General features: G+C 41.8%; 1 protein-coding gene across 7 annotated transcripts in view; it reads right to left on the reverse strand.

Annotated features, from left to right (window-relative positions):
- sb:cb1081 (NACHT, LRR and PYD domains-containing protein 1 homolog) overlaps positions 1 to 20160 on the reverse strand; it is a 36484-nt gene extending 16324 nt beyond the window's left edge. For 4 of the 7 annotated variants that reach the window (XM_024414859.2, XM_024414856.2, XM_024414858.2 and 1 more), the window contains exons 1-3: positions 20074 to 20159; positions 12860 to 13028; positions 12658 to 12708 (exon numbers count right to left, since the gene is read on the reverse strand). The gene's annotated coding sequence lies outside the window, so the exon portion shown is untranslated. Of the gene's footprint in view, positions 1 to 12657; positions 12709 to 12859; positions 13029 to 19734; positions 19971 to 20073 lie in introns of those variants that run through there. The other 3 variants (XM_042329466.1, XM_042329467.1, XM_042329468.1) reach the window with 3 other exon arrangements.
- Positions 20161 to 25509: the final 5349 nt, after the last annotated feature.

Consider the following 25509-nt stretch of genomic DNA (forward strand, 5'->3'; position numbering starts at 1 on the left):
TTACTCATTAATTTAAAAAACAGGACGGGCAGAGGTTCATAAACGGGTCAGAGTCAGGCAGGTACAGTACGGCAGGCAGGCTCGAGGTCAGGGCAGGCAGAATGGTCAGAACCGGAGAAACTAGGAAACAGAACTTGAGAAAGCAAGGAGACAAGAAAACACGCTGGTAAGACCTGACAAGATGAACTAGCAACAGACAAACAGAGAACACAGGTGTAAATGCACTGGGAATAATGGGGAAGATGGGTGACACCTGGAGGGGGGTGGAGACAAGCACAAAGACAGGTGAAACAGATCAGGGTGCGACAATAATACAGTTTTGTATTGCTTGTAGGGTCAATAAATTCTCATATATATTTTCATAGAAATGTGTATCATCATTATTTGGACCGTATAGGTTATTGAGCCATATCTGTTTATGGTCCAATATCATATTTAAAATCACCAACCACCTTGAGGATCTGTTTGAACAATTTGTACATTTAGATCAAAATTACTGTTAATATCATCACCTTTTTGGAATTTCTTTTCCCATGGGAGAAATATATTAAGCCCCCCAGTCCTTTTTCCACACAACTTCATCTAAAAGGGTTGAATGAGTTTCCTGTAAACAATAGATCATATATTCCTTCTCTTTTTGCCAGGAAAATACTGTCCGTCTTTTCTTATTATCTGCTAAGCCATTACAATTATAACTGGCTATACTTATTTCACCATTTACCATAATGAAACACAAGTTTCAAATCTATTTATCATAACATATGTTTGTAAACTCACCATTAAAAAATAACATAGTGTTTGAGTGTCCATATAGCTGTAGCATGACATTTGCATTGCTACTAAGTAAACCTTCAATTGGTCTCCACTATTCCACCTGTTAAAACCCCTCCCATCCCAAGTTGGGTTGTCATCCTAGTGACCGGCAGACCACCCCCGTTCCCCCGGATCCCAGGGCCCCCGAGAGATTGGGACCCATCCCTTGAAAAGAGCACACAGTACCACCCACAGAACAGAAGCAGATCAGCTGCCAAAAGCATTTCCATAGCCCTCACCTCGATTTGCATTATAAATAGTATAAGAATCCTGCTAATCTTAATTTCCATAATTACCTAATAACATTAGTAATAAAATTCATGCAAAGGATTGGAACTTCTTACAAGGATTGTCCTTACAAAAATTACATTTCTTGGAAGTATTATTATTTTAGCAAACAATTATTGTGATTAATCCTATATATTTTAAAATATTTTATTTGTATTTCACCTTTATTTAACCAGGTAGGCTAGTTGAGAACAAGTTCTCATTTACAACTGTGACCCGGCCAAGATAAAGCAAAGCAGTTCGACACATACAACAACACAGAGTTACACATGGAATAAACAAACATACAGTCAATAATACAGTAGAAAAAGTCTATATACAGTGTGTGCAAATGAGGTAAGATAAGGGAGGTAAGGCAATAAATAGGCAATAGTGGCAAAGTAATGACAAATTAGCAATTAAACACTGGAGTGATAGATGTGCAGAAGATGAATGTGCAAGTAGAGATACTGGGGTGCAAAGGAGCAAAATAAATAAATACAGTATGGGGATGAGGTAGTTGGATGGGCTATTTACATATGGGCTATGTACAGGTGCAGTGATCTGTGAGCTGCTCTGACAGCTGGTGCTTAAAGCTAGTGAGGGAGATATGAGTCTCCAGCTTCAGAGATTTTTGCAGTTCGTTCCAGTCATTGGCAGCAGAGAAATAGAAGGAAAGGCAGCCAAAGGAGGAATTGGCTTTGGGGGTGACCAGTGAAATATACCTGCTGGAGTGCGTGCTATGGGTGGGTGCTGCTATGCTGACTAGTGAGCTAGGATAAGGCTGGGCTTTACCTAGCAAAGACTTATAGATGACCTGGAGCCAGTGGGTTTGGCAACGAATATGAATCGAGGGCCAGCCAACAAGAGCACACAGGTCGCAGTGGTGGGTACTATATGGGGCTTTGGTGACATAACGGGTGGCACTGTGATAGACTGCATCCAATTTGCTGAGTAGGGTATTGGAGGCTATTTTGTAAATGATATTGCCGAAGTCAAGAATCGGTAGGATAGTCAATTTTACGAGGGTATGTCTGGCAGCGTGAGTGAAGGATGCTTTGTTGTGAAATAGGAAGCCGATTCTAGATTTAAATTTGGATTGGAGATGCTTAATGTGAGTCTGGAAGGAGAGTTTACAGTCTAACTAGACACCTAGGTATTTGTGGTTGTCCACATATTCTAAGTCAGAACTGTCCAGTGTAGTGATGCTAGTCGGGCGGGCGGGTGCGGTTGAAGAGTATGCATTTAACAGCAGTTGGAGGCCACGGAAGGAGTGCTGTATGGCATTGAAGCTCGTCTGGAGGTTAGTTAACACGGTGTCCAATGAAAGGCCAGAAGTATACAGAATGGTGTCGTCTGCGTAGAGGTGGAACAGGGAATCACCAGCAGCAAGAGCGACGTCATTGATGTATACAGAGAAAAGCGTCAGCCCGAGAATTGAACCCTGTGGCAACCCCATAGACAGCCAGAGATCTGGAAAACAGGCCCTCCGATTTGACACATTGAACTCGATCTGAGAAGTAGTTGGTGAACCTGGCGAGGCAGTCATTTGAGAAACCAAGGCTGTTGAGTCTGCCAGTAAGAATGCGGTGATTGACAGAGTCAAAAGCCTTTGCCAGGTAGATGAAGACTGCTGCACAGTATTGTATTTTATCGATGGAGGTTATGATATCGTTTAGGACCTTGAGCGTGGTCGAGGTGGACCCATGACCCGCTGGGAAACCAGATTTCATAGCGGAGAAAGTACAGTGGGATTCGAAATGATCAGTCATCTGTTTGTTATCTTGGCTTCCGAAGACTTCAGAAAGGCAGGGTAGGATAGATATAGGTCTGTAACAGTTTGGGTCTAGAAAGTCTCCCCCTTTGAAGAGAGGGAGGACGGCAGGAGCTTTCCAATCTTTGGGGATCTCTGAGAGGGTGAATAGGCTAGTAATAGGGTTTGGAACAATTGCAGCGGATAATTTTAGAAATAGAGGGTCCAGATTGTCTAGCCCAGCTGATTTGTAGGGGTCCAGATTTTGAAACTCATTCAGAACATCAGCTATCTGTATTGGGGTGAAGGAGAAATGAGGGAGGCTTGGGCAAGTTTCTGTGGGGGGTGCAGAGCTGTTGACTGGGGTATGAGTAGCAAGGTGGAAAGCATGGCCAGTCGTGGAAAAATGCTTATGGAAATTCTCGATTATCGTAGATTTATCGTGGTGACAGTGTTTCCTAGCCTCAGTGCAGTGAGGCAGCTGGGAGGAGGTGCTCTTATTCTCCATGGACTTTACCGTGTCCCAGAATGTTATGGAGTTTGTGCTACAGGATGCAAATTTCTTTTTGAAAAAGCTAGCCTTTGCTTTCCTAACTGCCTGTGTATATTGGTTCCTAACTTCCCCAAAGAGTTGCATATCGCGGGGGCTATTCGATGCTAATGCAGTATGCCACAGGATGTTTTTGTGCTGGTCAAGGGCAGTCAGGTCTGGAGTGAACCAAGGGCTATACAGGTATCTGTTCTTAGTTTTTAAAAAATTTAACAGGCATGTTCATTGAAGATGGTGACGGAAACACTTTTAAAGAATAACCAGGCATCCTCTACTGACGGGATGAGGTCCATATCCTTCCAGGATACCCCGGCCAGGTCGATTAGAAAGGCCTGCTCGCTGAAGTGTTTTAGGGAGCATTTGACAGTGATACAGGGTGGTTGTTTGACCGCGGACCCATTACGGACACATGCAATGATGCAGTAATCGCTGAGATCAGAGGTGTATTTGGAGGGCAGGTTGGTCAGGATGATATCTGTGAGGGTGCACGTGTTTATGGATTTAGGGTTGTACCTGGTAGGTTCCTTGATAATTTGTGTGAGATTGAGGGCATCTAGCTTAGATTGTAGGACAGCTGGGCTGTTAAGCATATCCTAGTTTAGGTTACCTAACAGTATAAACTCTGAAGATAAATGGGGGGTAATTAATCCACATATTGTGTCCAGGGCACAGCTGGGGGCTGAGGGGGGTCTATAACAAGTGGCAACAGCAAGAGATTTATTTCTGGAAAGGTGGATTTTTAAAGGTTGAAGCTTGAACTGTTTGGGCACAGATCTGGAAAACACGACAGGCTCTCTCTGCAGTAGATTGCAACTCCACCCCCTTTGGCAGTTCTATCTTGGTGGAAAATGTTGTAGTTGGGGATGGAAATCTCAGAATATTTGGTGGCCTTCCTAAGCCAGGATTCAGACATGGCTAGGACATCAGGGTTTGCGGAGTGTGCTAAAGCAGTGAATAAAACAAACTTAGGGAGGAGGCTTCTGATGTTAACATGCATGAAACCAAGGCTTTTACGGTTACAGAAGTCAACAAAAGATAGCGCCTGGGGAATAGGAGTGGAACTGGGGGCTACATGGCCTGGGTTAACCTCTACATCACCAGAGGAACAGAGTAGGAGTAGGATAAGGGTACGGCTAAAGGCTATAAAAAGATCAGAGAATAAAAAGATGAGATTTCTGGGCATGGTAGAGTAGATTCAGGGCCTAATGTGCAGACAATGGTATGGTAGGATGTGAGTACAGTGGAGGTAAACCTAGGCATTGAGTGACGATGAGAGAGGTTTCGTCTCTGGAGGCACCAGTTAAGCCAGGTGAGGTCTCCGCATGTGTGTGGGGTGGGACAAAAGAGCTATCTAAGGCATTTTGAGTGGGACTGAGGGCTATACAGTGAAATAAAACAGCAAGAACTAGCCAAGACCGCAGTAGACAAGTCATATTGACATTAGAGAGAGGCATAAAGCAAACACATGTGTGGATCAGGAGAGCTAAGACAACAACGGGTAAATGGCGATGAATGGGCAGAGCAGGTTAGTTAGGTACGCACTTGACCTGAGTTCAAGGCTGGGGCCGACAGGTAAACAAAATGAGGTGCTGTGTTATTGAAACAGGGGGCATCAGCGGTGTAGCCGAGTGATCATAGGGTCAAAAGAGTAGCAATAGGTGAGTCAGGGTGCTGTTTGGTAGTCACTACTAAGCTAGGCGAGCAGGGGACACAGCGTTCAGAAAAGCTAGCGGGCCGGGGATAGTAGGTGGTTCTTCGGTGACATCGTAACAGAATAGCCTGTTGAGACCCACTCGGACGGTTACATCGGTAGACCAGTCGTGATTGGTCGGCGGGGATCCGTGTCGGCAGTAAAAGGGTCCAGGCCAATTGGCAAAATAGGTTTTGTAGTCCAATAATTGGCTGGAGATGGGCCTAGCTCTAGGCTAGCTCCAGGCTAACTAGTGCTTGCTTTGGACAGAGACGTTAGCCAGGAGTAGCCACTTGGATAGCAGCTAGCCAGCTGCGACAATCCGATGTAAAGGTTCATTGCTTGCGGTAGGAATCCGGAGATGTGGTAGAGAAAAAGGAATTGACCGTCAGGAATTGACCGGGCTGAGGCTAGCTGATGTCCAAGTTAACGTGATGACCGCTCGCAGTGGCTAACTGACTACTAGCTAGTAGCTAGTTAGCTGGCTAGCTCCTGATAGGGGTTCCGGTTCTAAAGTGTAAAAAAATAGCAGATCCGTGCCATATTGGGTGAGGCGCGTTGCAGGAGAATATGTTCAGTCTGTAGATGGAAATTAAAATAAAAAATATAAAAAGTCTATATGAAATATACACAAAGACGATATATACATGGGACGGGACGAGACAAGACAAATTGACGTCCGACTGAAAAGCCATCTTGGATATGTATGAGGTAGTCACCTGGAATGCACTTCAATTAACAGTTGTGCCTTGTTAAAAGTGAATTTGTTGATTTTCTTTCCTTCTTAAGGCATTTGAGCCAATCAGTTGTGTGTGACAAGGAGGAGTGGTATACAGAAGATAGCACTGTTAGGTAAAAGACCAAGTCCCTGTTATGGTAAGAACAGCTCAAAAAAGCAAAGAGAAACAACAGTCCATCATTACATAAGACATGAAGGTCAGTCAATTTGGAACATTTCAAGAACTTTGAAAGTTTCTTCAAGTGCAGTCGCAAAAACTCTATGATGAAACTTGCTCTCATGTAGGACCACCACAGGAAAGGAAGACCCAGAGTTACTGCTGCTGCAGAGGATACGTTCATTAGAGTTACCAGCCTCAGAAATTGCAGCCCAAATAAATGCTTCATAGAGTTTAAGTAACAGACACATCTCAACATCAACTGTTCAGAGGAGATTGCGTGAATCAGGCCTTCATGGTCGAATTGCTACAAAGAAACCACTACTAAAGGACACCAATAATAAGAAGAGACTTGCTTGGAACTAGAAACACGAGCAGTGGACATTAGACCTTTGGAAAATCTGTCCTTTGGTCTGATGAGTCCAAATTCGAGATATCTGGTTCCAACCACAGTGTCTTTGTGAGACGCAGTGTAGGTGAACAGATTAATTCTGCATGTGTGGTTCCCACCGTGAAGCATGGAAGAGGTGTGATGGTGTGGGGATGCTTTGCTGGTGACGCTGTCTGTGATTTATTTAGAATTCAAGGCACACCTAACCAGCATGGCTACCACAGCATTCTGCAGCAAAATGTTATCCCATCTGGTTTGCGCTTAGTGGGACAATAATAATTTTTTTAACAGGACAATGACCAAACACACCTCCAGGCTGTGTAAGAGCTATTTGACCAAGAAGGAGAATGATGCAGTGCTGAATCAGATGACCTGGCCTCACCAATCATCCAACCTCAACCCAATTAAGATGGTTTGGGATAAGTTGAACCGCAGAGGGAAGGAAATGCTGCCAACAAGTCCTCAGCATATGTGGGAACTCCTTCAAGACGGTTAGAAAAGCATTCCAGGTGAAGCTGGTTGAGAGAATGCCAAGAGTGTACAAAGTTTTCATCAGGGCAAATGGTGGCTATTTTGAAGAATCTCAAATATAAAATATATTTTGATTTATCTGACACTTTTTCGGTTACTATCTGATTCCATATTTGTTATTTCACAGTTGTGATGTCTTCACTATTATTCTACAATATAGAAAATAGTTAAAATAAAGAAAAACCCTTGAATGAGTAGGTGTCCAAACTTTTGACTGGTACTCTATGTGGACACCCCTTCAAATGAGTGGATTCGGCGATTACAGCCACACCCATTGCTGACAGGTGTATAAAATCGAGCACAGAGTCATGAAACCTCCATAGACAAACATTGGCAGTAGAATGGCACCGTCATAGGATGCAACCATTCCAACAAGTCAGTTCATAACATTTCTGCCCTGCCCCGGTCAACTGTAAGTGCTGTTATTGTGAAGTGGAAATGTATAGGAGCAACAACGGCTCAGTTGCGAAGTGGTAGACCATACAAGCTCACCGAACGGGACTCCCGAGTTCCGAAACACGTAAAAATCTACTCTGTCCTCAGTTGCAACACTCACTACTGCCTCTGGAAGAAACGTCCGCACAACAAACTGTTTGTCGGGAGCTTTATGAAATGGGATTCAATGGGCAAGCCTAAGATCACCATGCGCAATGCCAAGCATCAGCTGGAGTGGTGTAAAGCTCACCGCCATTGGACTCTGGAGCAGTGGAAATGCCTTATCTGGAGTGATGAATCACGTTTCACCATCGGGCAGTCCGACGAACGAGTCTGGGTTTGGCGGTTGCCAGGAGAATGCTACCTGCCCGAATGCATTGTGCCAACTGTAAAGTTTGGGGAAGGGTCTTGGGCTGTTCTGGTTTGGGCTAGGCCCCTTAGTTCTAGTGAAGGGAAATCATAACACTACAGCATACAATGACATTCTAGACAATTCTGTGCTTCAAGATTTTGTGACAACAGCTTGGGGAAGGCCCTTTCCTGTTTCAGCATGACAATGCCCCCGTGCTCAAAGCGAGGTCCATACAGAAATGATTTGTCGCGATCAGTGTGGAAGAACTTGACTGGCCTGCACAGAGCCTTGACCTTAACCCAAATTAACACCTTTGGGATGAATTGGAATGCCAACTACAGGCCAGGCCTAATTGCCCAACATCAGTGCTCAACCTCACTATTGCTCTTGTGGCTGAATGGAAGCAAGTCCCTGCAGCAATGTTCCAAAATCTAGTGGAAAGCCTTCCCAGAAGAGTGGAGGCTGTTATAGCGGCAAAGGGGGGACCAACTCCATATTAATGCCATGATTTTGGAATGAGATATTCGACAAGCAGGTGTCAACATACTTTTGGCCATGTAGTGTATCATTTTGATATCTTGCATGGTCAGTCCTTGCATCCATAACTCTGTTCATGAATTTGAGAGTGGTCCAGCCCCATCCCTCAGTTCAGGGGTGGTGAGTACTCTTTGTTATTGTTTCTACTGCTGATTGCCCCTTAAAGCAAGAAATGTGGATGGGCTGCGTCTCAATCCACCGCATCTGCCGATGTCGGCCATCTGCTTCTGCAGTGGAAGGTGACAGAGCTACAGCAGTGTTTGTCAGACCAGGAGACATCCGAAAATCGGTAATAGAGAACATTTGTAGTGTCCGAATAGTATGATAATAATATGACCCCACCATCGAAAGGTGAGACTCTCATGAACACGTACGTTGGTTGTTTTGATCTAGGATGCCATAAAGCCTCATAAGACTCGTCTGAAAGTAGCCTGGTACCAGTTAAAATAATGAATTGCATTGCAACTGGAAAGTATTCAGACCCCTTGACTTTTTCCACATTTTGCAACATTACAGCCTTATTCTAAAATGGATTGAATAAATAAACTTCCTCATCAATCTACACACAATACCCCATAATGACAAAGAGAAAACAGTTTTAAGAAATGTTTGCAAATTGATTAAAAATAAAACCAAAATACCTTATTTACATAGAGTGGGGAGAACAAGTATTTGATACACTGCCGATTTAGCAGGTTTTCCTACTTACAAAGCATGTAGAGGTTTGTAATTTTTAAGTAATTAATTTGCATTTTATTGCATGACATATGTATTTGATCACCTACCAACCAGTAAGAATTCCGGCTCTCACAGACCTGTTAGTTTTTCTTTAAGAAGCCCTCCTGTTCTCCACTCATTACCTGTATTAACTGCACCTGTTTGAACTCGTTACCTGTATAAAAGACACCTGTCCATACACTCAATGAAACAGACTCCAACCTCTCCACAATGGCCAAGACCAGAGAGGGTGTAAGGACATCAGGGATACAATTGTAGACCTGCACAAGGCTGGGATGGGCTACAGGACAATAGGCAAGCAGCTTGGTGAGAAGGCAACAACTGTTGGCGCAATAATTAGAAAATGGAAGAAGATCAAGATGACAGTTAATCACCCTTGGTCTGGGGCTCCATGCAAGATCTCACCTCGTGGGGCATCAATGATCATGAGGAAGGTGAGGGATCAGCCCAGAACTACACAGCAGGACCTGGTAAATGACCTGAAGAGAGCTGGGACCACAGTCTCAAAGAAAACCATAAGTAACACACTACGCCGTCATGGATTAAAATCCTGCAGCGCACGCAAGGTCCCCCTGCTCAAGCCAGCGAATGTCCAGGCCCATCTGAAGTTTGCCACTGACCATCTGGATGATCCAGAGGAGGAATGAGAGAAGGTCATGTGGTCTTGATGAGACAAAAATAGAGCTTTTTGGTCTAAACTCCACTCGCCGTGTTTGGAGGAAGAAGGATGAGTACAACCCCAAGAACACCATCCCAACCGTGAAGCATGGAGGTGGAAACATCATTCTTTGGGGATGCTTTTCTGTAAAGGGGACAGGACGACTGCACCGTATTGAGGGTAGGATGGATGGGGCCATGTATCATGAGATCTTGGCCAACAACCTCCTTCCCTCAGTAAGAGCATTGAACATGGCCAGGGCAACTAAGGAGTGGCTCCGTAAGAAGCATCTCAAGGTCCTGGAGTGGCCTAGCTAGTCTCCAGACCTGAACCCAATATAAAATCCTTGGAGGGAGCTGAAAGTCTGTATTGCCCAGCGACAACCCCGAAACCTGAAGGATCTGAGGAAGGTCTGTATGGAGGAGTGGGCCAAAATCCCTGCTGCAGTGTTGCAAACCTGGTCAAGAACTACAGGAAACGTATGATCTCTGTAATTGCAAACAAAGGTTTCTGTACCAAATATTAAGTTCTGCTTTTCTGATGTATCAAATACATATGTCATGCAATAAAATGCAAATGAATGACTTAAAAATTATACAATGCGATTTTCTGGATTTTCGTTTTAGATTCCGTCTCTCACAGTTCAAGTGTACCTATAATAAAAATTATAGACCTCTACATGCTTTGTAAGTAGGAAAACCTGCAAAATCGGCAGCGTTTCAAATACTTGTTCTCCCCACTGTAGGTATTAAGACCCTTTGCTATGAGACTCGAAAATCAGCTCAGGTACATCATGTTTCCATTGATCATCCTTGAGATGTTTGTACAACTTGATTGGACTCCTCAGTAAAAGGCACATGGCAGCTCGCTTGGAATTTGCCAAAAGGCACCTACAGGATTCTCAGACCATGAGAAACATGATTCTCTGGTCTTATGAAAGATGTAACTCTTTGGCCTGAATGCCAAGCATCACGTCCTTGATGAGCGCTCAGGACCTCAGAATGGGGCGGAAGTTCACCTTCCAACAGGAAAACGACCCTAAGCACACAGGCAAGACAACGCATGAGTGGCTTCGGGACAAGTCTCTTGACCCTGGCCCAGCCAGAGCAAGGACTTGAACCCGATCGATCTCTGGACAGACTTGAAAATAGCTGTTCAACGATGCTCCCCATCCAACCTGACAGTGCTTGAGAGGATCTGCTGATGTAAATGTAATATTTCAGTTTTTAATTTTGAATACATTTGCAATAATTTCTAAAAACCTGTTTTTGCTTTGCTATTATGGGGTATTGTGTGTAGATTGATGAAGGGGAAAAACAATTGAATCCATTTTAGAATAAGGCTGTAATATAACAAAATGTTGAAAAATTCAAGGGGTCTGAATACTTTCCAAACGCACTGTATATATGGAAGTAGTTTAGTGTCAAAAAAGGGGTTAAATATGGGTCACAAAATGTTTTCTATCAATTCCTGATCTTTCTTATTTCTCTCAGACACTTCAAAACAAATGTCCTGTTAGTCAAAAAACAATCTGGTCACGTCTCCAATGGACGGGCCTCTGCACACCCGCCTACAGTAAATCATTCAGACCAGCGCCATAGACAAAGAATATAGGGAAGACACCACGATTTAGACTTCCTACATTTAGGCTGCTATAGCCCACATATATATTTTGTTTGTCATTCTATCGTTTTCATGGAATTTTAGTGGTAATTAGGCCTAAATACACTGAACAAATATATAAACACAACATGTAAAGTGTTTGTCCCATGTTTCATGAGATTAAATAAAAAATCACAGAACATTTTCCATCTCAGAAATAATGTATTGCTCTCAAATATTGTGAACAAATTAATTTACATCCTTGTTTGTGAGCATTTCTTATTTTCCAAGATATTCCATCCACCTGACAGGTGTGGCATATCAAGAAGCTGATTAAACAGCATGATCATTACACAGGTGCACCTTGTGCTGGGGACACTAACATACCCCTATAAATGTGCAGTTTTGTCACAACACAATGCCACAGATGTCTGTTTTGAGGTAGCATGCAATTGGCATGCTGACTGCAGGAATGTACACCAGAGCTGTTGCCAGAGAATCCAACATCATTTTAGAGAAATTGGCAGTACGTCCAACCGGCCTCACAACCACAGAGCACGTGTTACCAAGCCAGCCTCCACATCTGCCTTCTTTACCTGCAGGACTGTCTGAGACCAGCCACCCTGACAGTATTTCTGTCTGTAATAAACCCCTTTAGTGGGGAAAAACTCATTCTGAATGTCTGGGCCTGGCTCCCAAGAGGTTGGGCCATTGCCCTCCCAGGCCCACCCATGGATGCGCCCCTGCCCAGTCATGTGAAATCCATAGATTAGGGCCTAATGATATATTTTAATTGACTGACTTAGTTATACGAACTGTAACTCAGTAAAATCGTTGAAATTATGGCATATTGCGTTTCTATTTTTGTTTAGTATAGTTTGCCATCTATGAACATGTTATTCAATGCGTTTCTATGGACTAATGCCAAATTCAATGTTTCATCAAATAATTGTTGTATTTAGATCATTTTCTTCCCTTCCCTACAGGGGTCCTAAAATTCTAAATCAAATTGCAAAATTATCCATGGTATGACCATCTTAAAACAATTTCATATGTTAGCTTAGCAGAACCCCCCTTAGACTTGTAGGGGTTAATTGATGTGCATTGTCCATGTCAAATAAATAAATACATTGATTCTGTTAGAAATGTGGCCCTGTCCATATAGGGCAATTCCCTCGACTGTAAAGTTAATCAATCATCTTATAATTCTGCATGTTGTCGACTAATGGCTCAATTCAATCCGTAATGCTGAAGTTCTGCGTTACAGCATTATTTGAATTTAAAGGCAATGTTCCAGTGTTCGTGGAGACTACATTCACTGTAAAGGCTGCATGAGTCAGCTCAACCACAAATTACCTTTATATTTCAAGTGCGCTATAGCACTGAACTTCAGCAATACAAATGTATACCAATACAAAATGGAAAATATTGGCATTGTCGTTACCTTTGTTTGTTTGAAGACGGTTCTATCCTTTTGTCGGAATCACAGCCGAATCTGCAAAGGAACGCATGACATCACAGTTACATTATCTGTAAAACTTCAGAGAATCAATGACTTTTTTTTCTGAAATAAGGATCCTCTAAAGGTACAACCTTTGTATTGCATGCTTTTTCTGGTTAATACTCGTAGGTTGCTAAGTTATTACCTGTCTTGGCTCTTGAAATGCAATGACTGACCCTGGATGATGTGTCCCTTTTATAGTCAAATTTGAGTTGAGCCACCCACATTCAAACCGGTTCAGGTTGATGTTTTCCCCTGTGTAGTTAGTCTCTATGCATCAGTCTGTGCCAAGTTTCCAAGGTAAACTGGATGACCTGGACAAATTAGATGCCAGTGAGGATTAAGATGTCATTGATGACTGTAGTTGCATTTCACTGTAAATGAAACCGAGTTGGATGGTTGTAAATGGTGCTTTGTTTCTGTACAGCAGTATCACAGGAGATGCATGAAGGTATACATGTATTTCCAACGAAAATATGAAAGTTCCTGACTGTATAGCTTACTGGAGCCACTGCCATATCAAGGGTACAAAATATGGTTCCCTGATCAATTTGTTATAATACTGTATTTTTTATGTTTTTCCAGGGACTTGGAAGATTATCCCCCACTGTGACATATTCAAATCAACAAACAAATTATTCTGTTGGATAAAATACACATACATACACATTTTAGACCTGAGGGGTTTACAACAAAGCAGGATCAGTGGGTTAGCCATCTAATTTGACTACATATTTTTTACATATTATCTTGTGGCATATGTACATGTTACTTTTCCAGGAAATGGTGTGACAGAAAGAACACTGCAGTATGTGCCAAGTTCGCATTCCCAACCCACCTCTCTTAATCTTCACATCACTTCCGCAATAGTGGAAACGTATAAATCAAAGTCATTATGATGTAATAGGAATGTTAAGAGCACATTTTAACATTATGGGCAAGAATTGTATTACTCTTCATTGTATTCTCTACCAGAAAGTTTGTTGGCCTTTGATGTCATTTAGGTTGATACATTGCTATGTTTTCATTTATAAAGCCTTTTTATACAAAAAGTCCCACTGTAGGCTACTAACCTCTTTGCTAAACTTTAGACATAGGAGTTACCACAGGGATGTCTAACTCTGGAAATCCCTTTGGTCTCTAATGAGTTAGCTAGGTAAATCAGCTATTCGTTTTCTTCAACCATATTTGTGGAACAATCTTTGAAATGTTCTTACATTTGATGTTTTGGTGCCTCTGGGATATTCAGAAAGCTGATTGAGGACCTTATTACTGACGAATGTGTTTGTTTTTTATGACCCTGTTTTTCTTTCTGCTTACATTTTGTATTTACATTTTGATGTGTGTATTTTCTATACTTGATGTAATTCAGGGCTCATCTCTAAAAGAGACCTTGGTCTCAGTATGACTCGCTATAAAAGAAAATGCCTTAATGAATTACTAAATATCAGTTGAAATAGAGTAGTTATGGTCTATCCTGGCACTTATGAATGAGTGAATATCAGTTGAAATAGAGTAGTTATGGTCTATCCTGGCACTTATGAATGAGTGAATATCAGTTGAAATACAGTAATGAATGAGTGAATATCCATTGTAATACAGCAGGTACATTCCAAGAGCAGACGATACACTGTGATATTTCTAAGGTCATTTCATTTATTCATATTAAATGGGGGGGGACTACTAAGCTAACATATGGAATTGTTTTTAAGACGGTCATACCAAGGATAATTCAGCTATTTGATTTTTAATTTTAAGACGCTTTAAGGTATCAAAATATATATTTGATGACACATTGAATTTGGCATTAATGCTGTTACCCAATAGAATCACATTAAATAGCAGATTGAAAAAATATAAAGGGATTTTGTTCTGAAGTTTCTATGCCATATCTGAGAGATATAAGAAAGATCAGGAAACAATTAAAATTATACTTCCAGGGGACCTTCAGACGAGTCTTGTGAGGCTTGTGAGGCGACCTAGAGTAAACACCATGGTCTCAGCTTTCCACAGAGGGGTCATTTAGTGTGTAGCCCAAACCATTAGTATGCTACAGATGTTTTGTGAGATGAGGAAGGGCGATATTGGCGGATATGGTGGATTGAGACGTAGCCCATGAAAAAAAACCCCAGATATCTCTGATTTTGATGGGGATTTTTTTATTATGTTAACTACATTTCTGCGTGGCAACTTTGACTGTGCATTTTAGTCAATTATTACGATTTCCGTGGGTCTGTACTCCCGAAGTTGTTGACTGGTTTCGTGCTTGCCAGTTAGCTAGCGGTCCATCTGGTTGAGGCCTCCAGCGCAGTTGAACGTAAGACACACCCTGCTTCAGAAACTTTACATGCAGCTAGATGAAAGCACTAGCATTTCAATTTTATTTTCTCACTCTCTCTGTTATGTTCTGTTAATTACTGATGTCCCCTTTAAGGATGGAGCACCCTTGGTCATGCGCAGTATTGTTCTATGTTATTCTGGTACTAACTAGTTTGAGTAAATGTGAAGCTCCAGTTCAATTGCTTGTATTCAGAGTCTTTCTTATTACATAAATAAGTACTAAGTGTTAAGACACTACACTCTCTTTTGCACAAATGTTCATAAACAAAGACACATTCTATTTTTCTCTTTCTCTCTCCCTCCCCCCCGTCCCTCTCCCTCTCTTTCACCTGCTGTAGGAGCTGGTCACCGACCGCCTGGTCTGTCAGATCAGCATCCGATTGGATCTTCATCTCACCACCGTTCTCATTGACTTGGAGGATGTAAATACCCCCCTCTCTTTGACTTGGAGGATGTAAATACCCCCCTCTCTCTTTGACTTGGAGGATGTAAATACCCCCCTCTCTTTGACTTGGAGGATGTAAATACCCCCCTCTCTCTTTGACTTGGAGGATGTAAATACCCCCCCTCTCTTTGACTTGGAGGATGTAAATACCCCCGCTCTCTTTGACTTGGAGGATGTAAATACCCCCCTCTCTTTGACTTGAAGGATGTAAATACCCCCCTCTTTGACTTGGAGGATGTAAATACCCCCTCCTCTCTCTTTGACTTGAAGGATGCAAATACCCCCTCTCTTTGACTTGGAGGATGTAAATACCCCCCTCTCTCTTTGACTTGAAGGATGTAAATACCCCCCTCTCTTTGACTTGGAGGATGTAAATACCCCCCTCTTTGACTTGGATGATGTAAATGCCCCCTCTCTTTGACTTGGAGGGTGTAAATGCCCCCCTCTCTTTGACTTGGAGGATGTAAATGCCCCCCCTCTTTGACTTGGAGGATGTAAATACCCCCCTCTCTTTGACTTGGAGGATGTAAATACCCCCCTCTCTTTGACTTGAAGGATGCAAATACCCCCCCCTCTCTTTGACTTGGAGGATGTAAATACCCCCCTCTCTTTGACTTGAGGATGTAAATACCCCCCCTCTCTTTGACTTGAAGGATGTAAATACCCCCCCCTCTCTTTGACTTGGAGGATGTAAAACCCCCCTCTCTTTGACTTGAAGGATGTAAATACCCCCCCCCCTCTTTGACTTGGAGGATGTAAATACCCCCCCTCTTTGACTTGGAGGATGTAAATACCCCCCTCTCTTTGACTTGGAGGATGTAAATACCCCCCCCTCTTTGACTTGGAGGATGTAAATACCCCCTCTCTTTGACTTGGAGGATGTAAATACCCCCCTCTCTTTGACTTGGAGGATGTAAATACCCCCCTCTTTGACTTGGAGGATGTAAATACCCCCCTCTCTTTGACTTGAAGGATGTAAATACCCCCTCTCTTTGACCCCCCCTCTCTTTGACTTGGAGGATGTAAATACCCCCCTCTCTTTGATGGAGGATAAATACCCCCTCTCTTTGACTTGGAGGATGTAAATACCCCCCTCTCTTTGACTTGGAGGATGTAAATACCCCCTCTCTTTGACTTGGAGGATGTAAATACCCCCCTCTTTGACTTGAAGGATGTAAATACCCCCCTCTCTTTGACTTGGAGGATGTAAATACCCCCCCCCTCTCTTTGACTTTGAAGGATGTAAATACCCCCCTCTCTTTGACTTGAGGATGTAAATACCCCCCTCTCTTTGACTTGGAGGATGTAAATACCCCCCCTCTCTTTGACTTGGAGGATGTAAATACCCCCCTCTCTTTGACTTGGAGGATGTAAACACCCCCTCTCTTTGACCCCCTCTCTCTTTGACTTGGAGGATGTAAATACCCCCTCTCTTTGACTTGGAGGATGTAAACACCCCCCTCTCTCTTTGACTTGGAGGATGTAAATACCCCCCTCTCTTTGACTTGGAGGATGTAAAACCCCCTCTCTTTGACCCCCCCCTCTCTTTGACTTGAGGATGTAAATACCCCCCTCTTTGACTTGGAGGATGTAAATACCCCCCCCTCTCTTTGACTTGGAGGATGTAAATACCCCCCCCTCTCTTTGACTTGGAGGATGTAAATACCCCCCCCGTCTCTTTGACTTGGAGGATGTAAATACCCCCCTCTCTTTGACTTGGAGGATGTAAATACCCCCCCCTCTCTTTGACTTGAAGGATGTAAATACCCCCTCTCTTTGACTTGGAGGATGTAAATACCCCCTCTCTTTGACTTGAAGGATGTAAATACCCCCCTCTCTTTGACTTGGAGGATGTAAATACCCCCCTCTCTTTGACTTGGAGGATGTAAATACCCCCCTCTCTTTGACTTGAAGGATGTAAATACCCCCTCTCTTTGACTTGAAGGATGTAAATACCCCCTCTCTTTGACTTGGAGGATGTAAATACCCCCCCCCCCTCTCTTTGACTTGAAGGATGTAAATACCCCCCCCTCTCTTTGACTTGAAGGATGTAAATACCCCCCCTCTCTTTGACTTGGAGGATGTAAATACCCTCCCCTCTCTTTGACTTGAAGGATGTAAATACCCCCTCTCTTTGACTTGAAGGATGTAAATACCCCCCTCTCTTTGACTTGAAGGATGTAAATACCCCCCCCTCTCTTTGACTTGAAGGATGTAAATACCCCCTCTCTTTGACTTGAAGGATGTAAATACCCCCCTCTCTTTGACTTGAAGGATGTAAATACCCCCCTCTCTTTGACTTGAAGGATGTAAATACCCCCCTCTCTTTGACTTGAAGGATGTAAATACCCCCTCTCTTTGACTTGAAGGATGTAAATACCCCCTCTCTTTGACTTGAAGGATGTAAATACCCCCTCTCTTTGACTTGAAGGATGTAAATACCCCCCTCTCTTTGACTTGAAGGATGTAAATACCCCCCTCTCTTTGACTTGAAGGATGTAAATACCCCCCTCTCTTTGACTTGAAGGATGTAAATACCCCCCTCTCTTTGACTTGAAGGATGTAAATACCCCCCTCTCTTTGACTTGAAGGATGTAAATACCCCCCTCTCTTTGACTTGAAGGATGTAAATACCCCCCTCTCTTTGACTTGAAGGATGTAAATACCCCCCTCTCTTTGACTTGAAGGATGTAAATACCCCCTCTCTTTGACTTGGAGGATGTAAATACCCCCCCTCTCTTTGACTTGAAGGATGTAAATACCCCCCTCTCTTTGACTTGGAGGATGTGTGACTTCCGCCGAAGTCGGCTCCTCTCCTTGTTCGGGCGGCGTTCGGCAGTCGACGTCTCCGGCTTTCTAGCCATCGCCGTTCCATTTTTCATTGATCCATTTTTGTCTTGTTTTGCACACCTGGTTTTCATCCCATAATCACACTGCATGTGTTTATTCCTCTGTTCCCCCTCATGTCTTTTTGTGGAATTGTTTGTGTTACGTGTTAATTGCTGACGCACCAGACTGGTTTGCTTATACAGTGTTGTTTACAAAGATGTTTATTGTTAAACATAAATTATTGTGACTGTTTTGCGCGTTTTTCACTTTTGCCTATGGGCTGGAGGTTTTGACACACTTGCGTCCGTCTGTTGGTTTCTTCTGCCTTAATAAAGTGTGCGCCTGTTCACAGCTCTCTGCTCTCCTGCACCTGACTCCGCCCCCAGTACACACACACCTGACAGAATTCCACACCACCCATGGAGTCAGCAGGAGCAGGTACCCCAGTCAGAAGAGTCGAGGAGCGCGTCCGAGGAACATTCGGCAATGCTACAACATCTTGGTGTTACGATGGATCGCGTTGTCCAGACCGTTTCTTCATGGGAAAGTCTCTACGAGCTTTACACACCTGGATTATGCAATATTAGCCCGCTATTCTTTTCATAATTATTCAAACTCTGTCAAGATGTTGGGGATAATGGCTAGACAAACATTTGCAAGTCTTGCTATAGATTTTCAAGCAGATTTAAGTCAAAACTAACTTGGCTACTATGGTTGACAAAAAAAACTGTAAATGGGAATACATCCTTGACTGACAATATCTGAGTTTGCATGAAATCCAGACCTGTTTTGTGCTGGTATTCTACTCCTTGTAGTTTGTGTCATATGCCAAACTTGTCATGGCAAGGAGCAGTGGAATGGCATGTTAGCACAAACATACTGGTACCTGTTGTGTAGCTGTTTTAAAAATGTATTCTCTTATTTTCAATGATGGCCTAGGAACTGCCTTGTTCAGGGGCAGAACAACAGATTTTTACCTTGTCAGCTCAGGGATTCAATCTTGCAACATGTCAGTTACTAGTCCAACACTCTAACCACTAGGGTACCTGCCATCCTGTTAGTGATAAGAGGGGAATCCATTGTGAGGAATATTTTAACCCTGGGCTTGTTTATTTGCATTCTGTCTCGTAGGCTAATTTTACATTTTATATCCTGTTTATGTCGCCCTTAGCCAATAACGCTTGTGTACTCTTAAAGGGACAAACACCTATTTAACATGAACATAACAGTAACCAGCCTAGAAAACTTACACAGTTTAAAATGAATGATGTAGGCTTCATGTGTAAACAAAACCTAAAAAAAATACTACTAACACATTTAAATACATTTAACATGATTGATGTTAGCCTACTCACTGCAGGGGACAGAGACATTGTTTTCACAGAATATTAGGTTACAGTACTCACAGTGTCTTCATCATACTTCCCTCCATGGTGTCTCCCCATATCCAGAATGTAGGGCTAATATTATTTACAAACCAGATAATCAAGCAAATAATCTAGACCATCAAAAGACATATTGTCGAGAGTAGACTAGCAAACTGGAAAGTTAGCCAAGGTAAGCAGCAGCAACTTAGTTCAGTCTTCTCCCAGAAGGGCACGGCTGTATTTTATTATGGGTGTTTGTGGGAGTTACTCAATCTCATATTTCCTGACCACCTTTGATATATACAGTACCGTAAGTTTAGATTGAGTAGGTATATCCAAACCTTAAAAATAGAATTTGTTCTGTCAAACAGGAGTTACCTTGCCAGGTAGATCAGTAGCCAGTTTCTGCTCTCCTTGCTGGTCCTATACGCCAGCCTTTCAGAAGCTTTGTCTTCACACAGCCAAACCGGAAAACAGCCTACCCAAATGCTCTGAGGTATCTGCATGGTCTTAACGCACACCAGAGCCTTGTTTTGCAGCAATGATAAAACCGGAGGAGATGACAAAAAAGCCATTTCAGAATGTGCGTGGGTCATGTCCTCCCCGTCCCCTGTGAAGGTTGCGCTCCTGCAGTGCACTCCTTTTGACCAGAGCCCTATGCTCTATATGAGGAATAGGATACATACTGGATGTTAATGTGGCAGGACAAAGATCATCTTTACTCACATCAGTGTAGGCTTACTTGTACCTGTGTCCCTGGTGTGGATGATAGTAAAGGTGGATGATGAAACCCTATTCCCTATATAGTACACTAATTTTGACCAGAGCCCAGGGAATTAGGGTTAAATGATCACATGATACAGCTCTCAGTAGGTTAGCAAATATATTTTAATATATAATATAATATTTATATTCATTTTAGCACAATGATAAAATGGCATCACTTCAGTTTAATGTCATTTAAATCAGAACAAAAGCCACATCTATAGGTATGTACTCATTTAAATACATATGCTAATACCTTGTCTTTTATTTATTTATTGCTGTCGTTGGAAAATAAATCATTCTAATGTTCTTTTGGTCCTGTAAAAGAAGCATCCTAATCCAATCTAACAGCATAAAGCCTACGGCATCCAGTGGGCGATATGATAACAATAAAACGTGTTGTAGTGGTTGTGATAGTTTTCCAGGCTGACTGCATTGCAGACGCATGCCAGATCGCACACTGCATGGATAGGTGTTTAACATTTAAACTAACCCCATCAAATGATATAGCAATCTGATGCCCAACTTCACAGTCCATCACGTGGCACGCAACCATTGGTAAATGCAGTGCAACGTCTGCAATGTGGTCAGCCTGGAACATGACCAATCTTTTATCACATGGTTAGAACAGAGTTTTTCAAGACGAGCAACACAGGAGATGCTATACGGACACGCCTGACGCCCAAATTGATTACCTATGTTGCAAATTGAGAGTCAAGTGGAGATGAACGGATTCGGTTAAGTCAGTTCATTTAGTCAGTCGTCCTGATGAGCCCTTCCCAGCTAGCTTACCGTATAGCCTCTCCCAAGCCATATCTCTCATTCAGATTGATGCAACATCCTGTCATGTGGGTAGGAATGAGACTGTTTCATTGGCTAATCAGAGAAAACCTGACCTTTGACCTGAATTTACCTAATGGTTTGTTACCACAGATATGTTGTGGTTGAGATATGATTCGATATGATGCAAGATACAGCATGATGACTGATGCTTTTGGACTTTGGACACCTATTATATTGTGGCTCAATAAAGTCAGTCTCAGTCTGTGATATCATATTGAAACAGGATCATAAACAGAACACTTTCCAACCACATTTAAAACAGCCAGATAAAATGCAGTGATCCATAAGGAAAACCTTATCTTACTTGTATTCACTTCGGATACCTCCTGCCTGCTTTATACTACACTGCCTGAGTTCCCCCGGAAATCTAAAGTTCCTACATGGTAAAATCAAACAGTTAGATGCCTCTATCTAGGCTACGTCCCAATTATCTATCCCTCCTCCTGTGTGGACTTGTTCACCTCCCTTTGCTGATTTAAAGAAAATGACTGCCCCATTTCTCCACCAATACAGTGTTTTTAGATATGTGGGAAGAACTGAACAAGTGTACACTTCAGGAGGAAGGAGATATTATTGGGACGCAGACCCTAGTCTATCCAACCCAAGCACAGGAATGTTGTGACTCATGACCTTACGATGACCTCTACTCACGTTGACGGACAACACCACACCACTGCAGTTCCAATTATTACATTTTAAAAGATGAACAGAAACATTTTAGTAAGTAAAGGTGATTTTTAAAACCAAATGTGATCAATATGCATGTTCCTACCCTTAAAACGGCTGAAAAACTCATATTTATGTTAAAAAGTTTAGAAAACTGCCGCCATCTTAATGACGTCATCAGTCGAGTGGTTCCTCTGATAGGCAGCCCAGATTACAATACATGTTAGTAGCCTCATTGTTTTCATTTTGATAACAAAAAAAAAAAAAATGAAAATAAGTGCATTTCTTTTAAGGATATCCTTTTGGAGACGGGCCAGGTAACATGGTATGAATGATAAATTGAACAACAACAAAAATGTACTGTGCAAAGGGGTTATCATCGCTAGCGAGCTAGTCCAAAACCACGGCAAGCTCAGTTGACATTGATGGATATTTTGCTAGCTGGTGATGTTAGCAGATCAGATTGCTACAGTGCAGGATTTTACTATGGATTTTGGATTTCACTATGGACATTGGCAACATTATTAGGTAACTTGCTGCAATTGATTTAATAGGAGTGGACACTGTTAACAACCCTACTGTCTGAAGCTAACTCTTTCAGAAAAGACACCTAGTTAGCTAGCTAGCTTGCATTGACTGAATATTCATTTTTCTAGCCAGATGTTTCTAGGCCAGCTATCTAGCTAGCCTCTCATATGTTTGGCACATCTGAAGTCCCTCACCACAAATCATATTGATTACCGATTTATGGTTATTATACACAATGTTTTTCCTTCTCAAATTGGTAGTTTTTTCAAATGTATTTTATTCACTTCTTGATCAGAGTCTTGATCAGTGCCATACATTTAGAGAGTTTGGCCAACTTTTAGAATGGATAGCACATCCAAGCATTCTAATTATCCATTCATGACAAATGTTTGGATTGTAATTGTAATCCTAGATGTTCAGTTATAGCATTGGTGAAATGTAGACAATTCAATGACCTGCTATTTGTCAACATTGCCCACATAATAATGGGGAGCTAACATGGCTGGTGATTTGTCAACATTTTTAAATATACGTCTCTGACAACGACATGAGGGGAGTTCAACAAGGATTTAATTTGCCGCGAACATATTATTCTATCTAGTAACAATTTCAGATGAATGATTCAAATGAACATTCCAATGTTACAGTGAAGCCATAAAATCTTTTGAAGGGATTACTGTGGAAGTTTAGCAACAATATTCAAACAGAAAAAGATTTTTGCTATTTTTACTACATGTATTAGAACGTCTACATCACCACATGATTATTTGAAGTGGAAGTTTAGACCCACAACATTATGCTATTATGTTTCCCGCACACTACCTGTTGGCTGTTAGCTAGCTAATGTTAGTGAATATTTGCAGCTAACACAAACCAAAATGGAATGTGTTAGCTTGTGTTAGCTAACAATTGCAAACCTTGTCCACCTTGTTGAACTCACCTCTCAATGAGCACCTCAAAAAACGATACACAAATGCCGCTAGCTAGTCTCTAATGCAAAAGCACACACTTTTAAAATGGCTTCTTACAGCCACCAAAAACTTCCGTCTTCAACTTCCGTCTAACATATAGAGGTTACGTCCCAATATTCACACTAACATACTCCACATACATTGGAGCAATGTATTTGGCCTATTTGGAATGCAATCTAGATAGTATGCTAGTGTGGATTTTTGGAGTGTAGCCTCTGAGAGGTTGTTCAGTACACATACCATGTTTGGATTCATTCATGTCAACAGCACGTATAAGCAACTAAACTAAAGTTGGCATTTTTTTCTCTGGTGTGAAAGCTTGCTTAATGTAAACATTTATTTGTCAATGTTCACATTTTACATGTTGCTATTTAGTCCTAGATGGTTGAATAGGGCTGGTTTAAAAAAAGCATTTGCACTTTTTTAAACCCAGTCTCTCTTTCTCTCATGGTTCAAAGGTGAACAGTTGTAATTGCAAAATCAAACATGTTTGTCATTGCTGTTTCTCCTTAACAAATCTTTCAGACATTCAACATCCTCAACTTCACTAACTTCTTTCTGACAACACAGAGCTCCACACAAACATACCCAACACATCCTGCCTGGCCTATTGTACAGCATCATGTGCAAGTTCTGAACATTCAACACCTTAGAAGTTCTTTATTTCAGTAGCTAATGGTGGATGGTTCCTTCCATAGTATTCTTTGGAAACAGAAACTGTCATCCATATTTCGGATTGGTTTCATGGTAAGGAACCATCTAACCTTAAGTTGTAAAATATTGAATCAATCCTAAGACCTTTGTAATCTATAGTTCACCAGCCACTTCAAATCCAACTCAGACCCTGGATTCAATCTATTGCAGATAAAGGAAAACCACAATGTGGGGTCGCGCACATTGTTAATATGCTCGAAAGTGTAAAACCGCTAACCTGTAAAAAACAATTTAAACCGATAAACCCAGTAAGTTGTTCCTCTCGCAGACCTTATTGCCATTGGATATTGAGACGAAACCACACCTGTTCTTCGAAAAACAACCCAAACATTTAGAATAAACCCATAGTACGGTTTTCCCAGTTATCTGTGATTGATTGAATTTAGAGTTTTCATCTAGTAGTTCACTGCACTGCACTGAACCCAAATCCACCCTCTGTCTCTACCTCTCTATCCATGTGGTCACAACTGCAGATCAACACTTTATTCTACAACAAAAAATAAAAATAAAGGAACAAACGTCTGAGTGAGAATAGGTATTTAGAGTTCTTTTGATTTTCGCTTTCCTATTCAGTGGCCTGCCTATTGATCATTACATTTCACGTCACAACAAAGAAAAGCATTTCTATCAAAAACAACGACAATAATCCGATCCCAACGAAGCCACAACAATGATGTGAAGGGATTATCACAATGGATCTTCTGTTGTAATTTAGCAACTGTCTGGATAATCTTGGGTGTATTTTGGGTGTGTAGTCCACCCCCCAAAAAAGGGAAGATGTTTTTATTGTCACATACACCCGATAAGTGCAGTGAAATGTGCTGTTTAACAGGGTCAGTCAACCATAGTAGTTTGATGCCCCTGGAGCAAATTAGGGTTAAGTGCCTTGCTCAAGGGCACATCGACAGGTTTTTCAACCTTTCGGTTACTGGCCCAATGCTCTAACCAATAGCCTACCTGCTACCCTTAAATACCTTAAATGATAAAAATAAATGTAAAATAAAATACTGGAATATAATCTGTTGTTTTTTAAGAAAAGGTGGTCATATCTCCTAATTATTAAAAGCAATGCAACCCCTAAATCCATACATAAAGATTAAAACATGGATATAGAGCTAAATTGAAGTGTGGTCTCTGGAATATAAATTCTTACTCAACATCAGCTAAGCGACACGTTTTTTTATCCCATGATTTGTCTCCAGTTAGTTAACATATCAGGATACTTAAAAAAATCAAAAACAAACAATATATTGGCATTAAATACATGAATCCATTACAAAACAAGCACATGGATATAAATTCACAATATATATGTACAACCTAATTT

The sequence above is a fragment of the Oncorhynchus tshawytscha genome, linkage group LG10 (assembly GCF_018296145.1).
Source record: "Oncorhynchus tshawytscha isolate Ot180627B linkage group LG10, Otsh_v2.0, whole genome shotgun sequence".
NCBI lineage: Eukaryota > Metazoa > Chordata > Actinopteri > Salmoniformes > Salmonidae > Oncorhynchus > Oncorhynchus tshawytscha.